At 40.3% G+C, this 11,012-nt stretch overlaps 1 long non-coding RNA gene across 5 annotated transcripts in view; it reads right to left on the bottom strand.

Moving 5' to 3' along the window:
• The window catches only part of LOC103378174 (uncharacterized), a 74,280-nt gene extending 63,872 nt beyond the window's left edge, over positions 1-10,408 (bottom strand). For all 5 annotated transcript variants that reach the window (XR_003049553.1, XR_003049551.1, XR_003049549.1 and 2 more), the window contains exon 1: positions 10,278-10,408. This is a non-coding gene — a long non-coding RNA (uncharacterized LOC103378174). The remainder of the gene's footprint in view (positions 1-10,277) is intronic.
• Positions 10,409-11,012: the final 604 nt, after the last annotated feature.

Genomic DNA, 11,012 nt, shown 5'->3' with positions numbered 1-11,012 from the left:
ATTTGAAATGTATCTGACTTAAATGTGGAAAAGAACCAACGTAACATCAAGACTGATTATTTTGATGTTGTTGAAGATAAAATACAACTTTTATTTTCAGAGTTTTGTCATTTTAGGCAGCAAAAGAAAAAAGCTTTGCTCCTTTCACTGACTCATAATAAAAGTATGGGTTATTAACTATCATGTTTTCAGTGGTGCATTGTAAATTCATCCTGCAGTATACAAAGACACTGAAGCAGGGCAGCATCCTGACAGGAAGAGGATTATAGGCTGTTTAATTCCCCCAGGGATTGCTTCATAATTCAAATATAGGACATTAAACCGGTTACCTGGGAATAATGGAATTAGGAGGTGAATTATGTTGGATAAGTGTATGTAGGTCTAACAATTAGAATACATTTTGCTTTGGCTAAAGGAGAATATTTCTCAAATGACGAACATAGAAAGAGGCTGTGATGTTTGTTGAAGCCATGCGTGTGCTCTAGTGTTTACTCTGACATGAAAACATTAATAGAAATACAAGCAAAGTGGGCCGTCACTAAACACCTCAGAGTTAAAACATATCCCTGTGAGTCACTACTATTAGTCTGCTTTGTTTCTACTAGAGGACAAGATGTACAGTATAAATCATCAGCTGACATCGGGATAAATGTCTGGGAATCTTTGTGAGATTCATTCAAATTTGTAGCTAATTTTACAAAACATTTGCCTCAAACTGGCCTGTTGTATATCTATCTATTCACAATCATAACATTAAAAGTGGCCAAGCACAAAAAAGTTCACAGCTGGGATTTACTGTGCAGGGGACGAGTCTGTAAAGTCCACATTTATACTGGATCCCACTGGTGTTTACACCCAGATTAGCTGTTAGCACTCCACAGTCTGAGGAGGCATGAGAATCCAGAAGTGCCTCAGGAGCTGAGGAGGAGAGGAGGAGGGAGACCTGACGCAGTGAGCAGCGTCGTGACAAGAAGAGACGACGCGGACCTGTCCTCACGTCTGTGGTCATGGAATATGGATGAGTTAAAGGTGCTGACTGGACATCAGAGGGAATACTGGGACTGTTGCATGTTGGTTCACAGAGACGTGGATGAACTCTTCTCTGTACTTTCCTGTTGTGTCGTCTGAATAATGAAATTATATTAGTACTATATTTTGGGAATATAGTACTATCTAACCTAACAGCTAATGCTACTTTTGGGTCAAATCAGTTCATCAGGTTGTTTGTCAGAGGATCAGCTTAAAGGACCAAAGGCAGGTGAGCAAGAGACATTTACAATAGTCAAAGATATAATAAAATAAATAAAAAAGGGCTACTATGAAAAATATATATATATAACAATATATAATATACTGATTCCTACAAGAGCTGCTCATTATCAGGCTTCTGTTCTTGGCTGTAGACACAGGAAGTGCATTTTCAAATGTTTCTGGAAGTGCAGAACAAATCACAGGTTCAGTTTTCACAAAACTGTAGGAAGTCCTGCCCCTCCTGACAGCATCAGGAGCAGAGGCTGGCAGTGACCGTGCAACAGCAGCAGCAGCAGCAGCAGGAGGAGGAGGAGGAGGAGGAGGAGGAGACGAAGATCTTGTCCCACTTCTCCTATTAAGACTATTAGGTCTGTGATAGGATTTAACCTGAGCACAGATACAGTGACAGCAGGGAGGCCTGGTAAACTATAATCCATGGTGAAGGGGGCGGGGCTTCACTGATGCCTTTAAATCAAATCAGTAAATAAACAAATATGAAGTAAATATGAGTCGCCGTCTGCAGCTTGATTCTGACCCGGGCTGTTGTGAGTAGTCGCTGAGTTAACAGTTGAACTGCATGGACTGATGGATGACACCAGAGACACAGATGCTGTAGAAGCTTCTCCTGTGCTGCCCTCTGCCTGTGTTTTTGCTGCAGGATTTTAATCACTTGCAGTAATTAACAGAAGCAGTAGATGGTAGTAATGTTATCAAATAATGTTATCAAAAGTTTAATAACATCAGTTAAAGGAAAAGAGAAAAAAGAAGAAGTCAGACGGGGAGGGGACAACTATCTCAAAACTACTGCATTCCACACACTCTTATTATTATAAAATATAATTGTAAAAAGTAAAGTAAATATATTTGGAACATATAAAATCACAAATGGATTCCTAGTCCCTCTCTGATTGGGAGTTAAAAATAAAATAAAATAAATGACTGATTTGTTCCCAGAGTAGAACAGATCCTGCATGTGTTTCTTTTGAAGGCCCAGCGCATGAGCTCCTCAGACTGACAGGGAGTGGGTGTCTGCCAGTAAGAGAGTTAGCAGCCTCATTAATTTCATCTGTGCCATCTGAGCAGAGGGGATTTTTCTGCAGCTCAGCAATGTCCTGGTTCAGCCTCAGACTCATTTACCAGGCCAGGATGACTGCATAACACACGCTCGCACACACGCACGCACACACAAACGTGCACACGTGCTAAAAGGCAGAGAAGAAGGCAGGAAGAATCTCCATATTCCACCATTCCATACAAATCTTATTATGAATTATTATATTATTAAATGATCCACATGCTCTTGAAGAGTAGTGAAATATATTCTGCAGATACAGTGAGTCAGCATTTAGGAAATGACAAAGACTGAGTTCAAGTCCTAGTCCTTGACTTAAGCCACAGCCTCAGGTTATTTCTAGGGCTGGGGTTTAACGTTAGCGTTAATTCTGATTAATAAATTACAGAAAATTACTGAATAAATTATTTTAAAAATAAAATAAATAATAAATGATGCTACCATCATACTTTCCTTTTACACTCCACGCTACATGTGTAAAATAAAGCCATACGCTGGAAAGTAAAAATACACTCCTGTCATACAGATCACACCGCTGCACCAGATGTGTTGATCCAGAACACTCTGTGTGTGGGTAGCAGCAGCAGCAGCAGCAGCAGCAGCAGCAGCAGCAGCAGCAGCAGCAGCAGCAGGCGAGATTAAGACGGAAACATGGATGGAAAAGAGCAACAACTGTGTGCAACATCTCATCTCATCCAACAAAGAATTTGCATACGACTAAAGTAACTGGAGTCTCCACGACCGTCTCAGCAGAACCTGGATGGACCAGTGATCACTTTTGTCTTCTGACAAAATTCAGCTTTAACTTGTTTTATTATTTTGTTGCCATTTCTGTTTATATTTTTGAGATTATTATCTTGTAGATAATATTGTTTTTTCTGTTATTTTTTTTTTTTTTTAGATATTTTTGGATATTTTGATGCTATTAGCTGTCGGGACCAATTCCAGTTATCTATTATCCTATTTTTAGCTCTTTCATTGCTAACTTTAAGCTATGTTGCCATTAATTCATTTGCTTTTAGCATTTTTTTTTTGCTATTAGCTAGTATGTTGCACTGTATTACACCAGTGACTCCCCAAAAATTCTAAATGTCCCTCTCTAATATCATAAACAGGTCACAGATTTTTTCTCTTTTCAGTAGAAATCTGTGATTCCATTCACAGAGTGAAAGGCAAATCTCCTTTCATGCACTACGTAAAACATGATATGAACTGTGAAAGAGACCGTAGTGAACTTGTAGTGATGTTCACGGTGAACCTAATTGGACTAAAGAGTCTTAACAACATATGACAACATGCCAACAGAGCAGTGGTTTGCAGCTACTGAAGGCATCCTGCCTGGTTGATCATCACAGGCGCTCGGTCAACAATGAAACACAGAGTCTGATCTTCAAAGACAACACCTTCCAGCTCACTGTATATAAAATGTATCATCTGCAGCATTAACTGACCTGACAACAGCAATACTAAACCAACAACACAGAAGGAAGAGAGGCTCAACATTCACAGGTTCTTTGTTGTTAAGTCCTGCTGTCACACAGCTACTGAACAGGATGTATTCATTTATGCTGTAAAACAGAGGCCTTAGAGCACAATTATCAGCTTCAATGAGTGTCTCTGGAACATGTGCATGCCACACAGTTGCTTCGTGTGAAGTTCTGAAGTCCGGAGTAACCGGAGGAGAGACTTGCGTAATAAAAGAACGTAAAAAGGAGCACAGATATGTAGAAATGGGAGGTGGCTGACACCAAACCGACATGTTTCCTTTCAGCACGCTCCTTCATTTTCTCTCCCTCCCCTGAGGAACACGTACCCTGTCTAGAAGAGGTCACATTTAACTGCTGTCAACACTGCTACTGAGGAAAAAAGCTCCGGCTTCCTGCTCTGTCTCATATCTGAGGTCCTTTAATCAGGCAGAGGGGAGAAGTCTGTAGGTTTTCAGAATCCAATTCTGCGTAATGTTATAGCTGCCGTGGCGGATCAAAGTTGAGTGAGTGAAACTTAAAACTGGAACTCTGTAAACGTTCATTACACAGCCAGTGAATGAGGGAAGGCAAGAGCAAATAAACTGTGCTGCTAACCAAGAAGGGATGGTCAGTACAGTATCAACTGTTCGGCCAAGTACAATGAAGCTGCGTATTGGATGACTACAATCTTAAAGAATGTCAGAACAGAGGATGACAAGAATCAGTCACCTTTAGATGAAGACAAATGAGTCCATTCATGGACTCATTTGAATTTAGAGGCTCCCTAGACAATTGTTGGCTGATTCCCAATAAGTGGATCGCAATCTACCGGTAGATCATGAGCATGACATGTAGTAGTGATCATATTCTGTAAGAATTGAATCATATTGTGCCAAACATCTACATGCATTTAATGTTCAGTAAGTAGAGTAAATATATAATATATAATGAATATTTTCAATGTAGGCAGATCACTGTAGCCTGGTCATTTGGACCGTAGCTCACAAGATAAACACTGAGATTTCACTTAAGATTGCTTCAGTTGACTACACTGTCAATTGTTTCTCTTTCTTGGTTTCCGTCTCAATAATCTTTCAAAATAAGCAGTTGTATCGAGGAGACACTGGCTGCTGCAGAACCGTCCCAGTAGCTTCCTTTCCGATCTGCTCTCAGGCTCGTTGGGAACTGTGCCAGGAGAAGCTGCTGAGCACCCGTCTCACGGGTCTTATTGTGTAAACACTGAGTTGAAAGGGCCACACAGTGCACAAATGTGCTCAGTAAAGTGCACTGCAGAGATTTTCATGACCTAACTGGAGACTGATAAAGACGAGCTGTGATCAGGAGAGGCCGCGTCTGAGCCACTGTCAAGACTAGTTGGCGAGTGGACGTGGCGCTATATGTGCAGGACGACTTTTGTTTACATTTGCCGGTTGTACGCCGTACACATTGGATGGATGGATGGTGTTGGTTTTCGTGGGTACGTTTTGACCTTTATTATGGCTCCCAAAGGTAAGTCAGACTTACTGCTGCTGAAGAAACGGATTCCATCTAAGATCCTCATCTCATCCTGGACCCAGGCCAGACTGTCAGCTGGTCTGTCCTAAACCTAAAAGAGTTTTTTCACATTTTGATTAACCGTGCAGAATAGAATAGTCTTTATTGTCATTGTACCACGGGGGGACAACAAAACTGAGGATATTCACATCTGGCTTTGTAGCTTTACTATTTTTGTTTGCTTTATGTACCCCTGGAGCCTACCCTTAGCTCTACTACATTCTGAACTTAATTCACCAGCCCCCTGCCTCAGTGTACCCTAATATATATATATATATATAGACACACAATATAAACACTGCTGAAAAACAGAGTGGAACGGAGTAAAAACAAACTCTCATGGTTACCAAATCATGATAGCAGTTGTTTTTTGTTTCACACAAAAGGAAAATAAGAAATAATTTTCATCTTGAACAAAGAACATCCTTATTCACATGACCCTTCATAGAGGCTCACGTTTTAAAAATATGTCTCCTCAGTATGGAACAGATAAGAGTTAAAAGGCCTCAGTAGATAGTTGGATCTACTACAACAATGCTGCCAAGAATCTTTGTTTCATATGGTGCAACGCAGGAGAGCTTAGTGGCATTTGGCCTTTTATTTTTATAGCTTGAGTTCAGCCAGCATGCATGTGTTTTCTGTTTTTTTCCCGGGTCTCGGATGTGTTGAAAAACACTCTGCCTCAACCAGCTGAGCAGGCGCCTCTTCATAAAGAAGAAGTTTAAAACATTGTGCTTTACTTTAAGTTGAAACAACCTATACCAGAACCTCGACCGGGGAGAAGGAAGGAAAAAAAGCTGATTTCACAAAAACACAGAGAAATTCAATATATAGAGTACTATAAATAAAACACAAGGTACTGCTGGATTTTATAAGGAACCAGGAAGGAGTGATCTGGAGCTCATATCAGAGGCAGACTGATACAAGTCGTCCTGTCAAACACACAGTGGGTTTGTCAACCTATTGGGCAGACAGTGATGCATCACAGCACATCCATGTATATGAAAAAATTATTAAGAAAAGAGTGTTACTAAAGTGTACTGAATTAGATCTTTGACCATTAATGGTAGAAATATAATTATTCAGGTTGCACTGTGTAAAAAGAAAACAATGTAATAAAATTGTTACAAATAATGATAAAATACGTATTAAAGTTGTCAAATGGACAGCATTTCTCATGTGTTTTATTGAGTTCACTCAATCACTCAAATCCTGGAAATAATGATGAATAAAAACAATTCTCTCTTGGTGAGACATTACACTGAAGCTTCCTGTTTTAAATCCCTGACGGTTTTATTTACTACATTATCTGAAAATAAACATATAAATTTAGTGCAGCCGTTTCAACGACCGCAGACAGTGGATGGTTTCTAACCTGTCTCTTTAATTTTCCAGTCTGTATCTGTTTTCAATCCTGGCCTCCTGTTCGTCCTCTCCATGGGCTACACATTCCACACACACACACACACACAGAGGAAGAAGGCCAGTCTCTGGTGTTGCATTACTGCTCAGGTGATGCAATTTGCCCTGTGTCTCCTTGCCTTTGTTTACTTTGCACTAAAAGATAAAATGTAGTGGGGAGAGTTGGGGAGAGAAATGACAGCTCCATGCTTCCTGTGATGTAAGCCATCCTGCTGCCGAGTACATGTTTGAGAGTGCAAGAGTAAACATAATAACTTTGATGTCGGGACGTTTATGGTGTGCAGACATTTCCTCTTTGCTGTAAGCTTTATTCAGTGCTCTGAGATGTGCAGTGCACGTCTCCTGTGCTGCCGGAGGTCACAAACAACATCGTCATTTCTCTGTCAAAACATTTACAGCAGTGTCTCATAATCCACATCTGGATCTGTGCCTACAGTAGGAAGTAGGAACCCATCATCTGTATGATAACCAGTGAATATTCACAAGGAATTAAATAACAATAAAAACTATGGCATCAATAAAAGCCTTGCACTGAAAGGACGGTGCAGGATGTTTTTATCAAACCCTATTTCCAAGGGAAAAGATGATTCCTGTAAAAACCTTAGGAAAAAGTGAAACAAACTAAACAGTTGTGTCGTACCTGTCCCATGCCATGCATTGTGGGATACATCTGGTATTCCTCACAACGACGCAGAACAGCTGAATGTTGAAGACACACTACAAGGTTTTTCCTAGAATTTACCAACAATTCCCATTGACTAAAGTCTGTGCACAGTTAGCAACACCAGGGGGCACAAAACCTGTTGGCACGCCAGGGATGAAGACGTGAATCTGCAAATGTGTTAAGGAAAACCAGATCACACCGTTTCCATAAAACCCCAATACTGGACTGTTAAACCAACAACTCAAACACACACCCATTCACACCTCATGGACTGAGCCACATATTATATACATCTCACAACTGTATAGACTGTCATAGACACACATGGAATCTCCTCTCCCTGCAGCACACACACACCCTCCCCTCAATCCAGACTGAGAACACTGCTAAACTGCTGCTGACAAGACTTGTGTTGCTGAGATGTGCAATACATGTGTACATGGTTTACCATTCATGATCAGTGCAATATGTCGGGCCAGTACTAATGTGTGAAGATTCCAGTTTTTCTTCCTCTAGAAATATGGAATACATGTATCCATACATATACATTTATCTCTATAAACAACTTATTTACCTGTTAGTTCTCACGTGCAGTGTTGACAATTCAGAATAGTGACAATTCTATTCTTCTATTCTGAAACCTCCTGTCCTGACCTCTGTTGCTGACGTCATTCAAACATGTATTAAAAAATAAGCATGTTGCCAACAGCCTATTAGAAACAAGAACAGCATCCCATAATGTACTACTGTTACGGTGGATATCTGTGAGGATGTCATGAGTTTAGTTTAGTTTAGTCTTAGTCTTTAGTCTTTAGTTTTTGTGACTTTCATCAGACAAAAATCTTCCAAAATCCTTGAAGAATCCTTAAAGATTGTGTCAGGTGATTCCCCAGCTTCTTTGATCAGTGAGACGTTAAGGACACTTTAATATACCGACGGATTTCAAGCCTGGGAGCAACCACTTTGGCAATGGCTAACTGACCACAGACCCCACTATAAGAAGGACAGATGAAGTGAAAGCAGGACTGGTATAACTGTGCACTACCTGAATGTCCGAGAAATACTCCAAATACTCTTCACCGGTCTTCTACCATGGTGGAGAAAAGAGGGATCCATTTGAATCAGTAACCTTCCTCGAGCCACTGAAACTGTTCTGTTGATCGGTTTTTTCCAGCTAGGAAATGGTGTGTTACAAATGGGTTGAATTGAAAATCTCTGTTTTTATAATAATATTGTGATTCAAACTCTCATAAAACCCTCTCAGGCCCCGCAGGAGACAACATCAAATATAATAAATAAATAAGACTCCATCTTCCTTGTCATCTTGACTAACTTTTTTAGTGCCAATCTTTGAAGCTGAAGCACTTTAGACATTAGGAAAATTCCAATTTGGTTTTATTTTCATGTTGTGTCTGCCCTAAAAGTGAGGCTTCTGGGCAATAAACAGTGTCACATTTTTATATCCTCTGTTGGAAATGTCTCTGTGTCTAATGTAGCTATAAAAATGATTTAATCATTTAAGGATGTCAGATGGGTGACAGGGAAGCGTGGGTTTTGTTTTGCTTTTGGCAAATTTCACTTTGTCACTTCGTACGCATAAAAAGTTGGGGTGTGTTTTATATGCCATAGTCAATCAATTTAGTGGTTGCATTGTGCACGCCTGCCTTACGAATCTGCCTTACAAACAGAGGGTCATGGGTTCGAGCCCCAGTGGAACCACACATCTCTGATGGTGCCTTCGGTGGCAGCCTGTACGGGTTAGAAAGACTCACGCTGTGAATTTCCCCAAATGTGAGACAAATAAGGTTTAATTATTAATATTATTATTATTTATCTTTGAATTTATTGAGGATTCAGCGTTTGAGTAGCTGTCTTGTCTTCTTTAGTGTTTCTAAAGCAAAATAAAGCTTATTCTTATTCACTTCATATTCGTTTAAAAGATGGTCTTATTGTTATATATATATTTATTTTTTTCAGATTTATTACCACACCTACAGAGTTGGTCATCAAATAGTTTGGCATTAAAAACCAGGCATATTAGGTGTAAATGTTGTCGTAAATAAGAGTTTATCTATCCTCTCAAATTCATATTGGATTGTTATCTAGCAGAATGAGGCGCTGCCTTTAGGATCCTCTCAAAGTCTGAATCCACACTTTGTACGTGAAGTGCTGCTGAACGCTCTGGTGTCTCTTGTACAGCTTAACAGGTTTGATTAAAAAGTACGTGAAGGTTAATATCAAGGCTCCAGGCTGATGCCTGATCCATGCCCAGGGCAGTCAGCTCTGAGAGGAGCCGCTCACCTGAAATGAGACAGCAAGGACACCCAGAGGTAAAACACCCCGTTAAACACTTGGATCAATATGAACGTGACTTCCATTTCATGGTTGCCCAGTTCCAATCCCCTAACACTGCAGTCTGATACACGGATGGGGCCGGCTGTAACAGGGCATGTTATTACAGGCCGGGGCAGAGGCACAATGTGCTGGCTAAGCTGTCAATGCTGCTAATAGACAAGGAGGCAGAGTTTAAGGCTGAGTTTAACCTCCCATCAGTCCCTGTCCACAAACGCACACATCCTTACACACACAGTCGGATGCTGAACAAAAAGGAAACTCCAGGCTTGAAATAAAGGCCGAGGATTATTTCACACTGTGTCATTGTACAGTCTCAAAGAGAGGCATCAGTGTCTGTTGTACATTTTGCTAAGCGTAGATTAAACCCAACTATGAAACAACCAACCACTGTCCAAAAAAACACTAGACATTGAATCTGACCTGAAATCATCTGGACTGACTGTGGCTACATTTGTAAATATCGGGAAAGCAAACCTTCCATTTTAAGACGTACCTTCTCTTTTCAGTTTCAGTTTCAGCTCAGTTCCAGTGACTCCTCATTCCTTCCTTTGTTCACACTGTGGGTCCTTTCCATTTTCCTGACTTCGTCTTCTTTACCTCAGTAAAGGTTTGGGTCTGAAAAGGAATATATGAGGCATGTCATTTTTTTAGGACAATTAGGTGAAATTTGTTAATTTAAGATAATAACTAGAAACCAAAATAATAATTTTGGTTTATACAACTATCATCTCTTTCGGGTGATCATGTAAATAGTAGCTTTTTAATGGGATATCAGAGGCTTTTGAACCATTTTTTAAAAATACCATTTTAGAACACAGTTTTTCTGAAGGGGCCACTCGTTATAAAACCCACACCCACTCATTTTCCACATGTAAGAACAACAGACTGACATAAACTGCGTACCCATCATGCAGTGCCTGCCCTCTTCAAGCTTCAGTTGATGCCTGAGTGCACAGTCAACTGTCAGGTCCTGCTGTCATGCATGTTCTCATACAGTCACTGATGTTGTTTTTTAAGTCTTTAATGATGACTCTATGAGGCCGGCTCACACCAGCTTCTTTGTTTCCCCACTTTACTGCCTTTACAGCTGGAAATGCACTGAAAGTTCTTTTTGAGTTCTTGTCAAGTCTGCGAAACAAATCGCGAACGTGATGACGCTGAGTTCTTGTCAAGTTCTTGTTGCGAAACAAATCGCGAACGTGATGACGAATGAGTGAATATCCAACCT

The sequence above is a fragment of the Cynoglossus semilaevis genome, chromosome 4, assembly GCF_000523025.1.
Source record: "Cynoglossus semilaevis isolate Cse_v1.0 chromosome 4, Cse_v1.0, whole genome shotgun sequence".
Classification (NCBI taxonomy): Eukaryota; Metazoa; Chordata; class Actinopteri; order Pleuronectiformes; family Cynoglossidae; genus Cynoglossus; species Cynoglossus semilaevis.
Note: the sequence above shows the minus strand (reverse complement) of the source record. Positions and strands in the feature narration are given on the sequence as shown.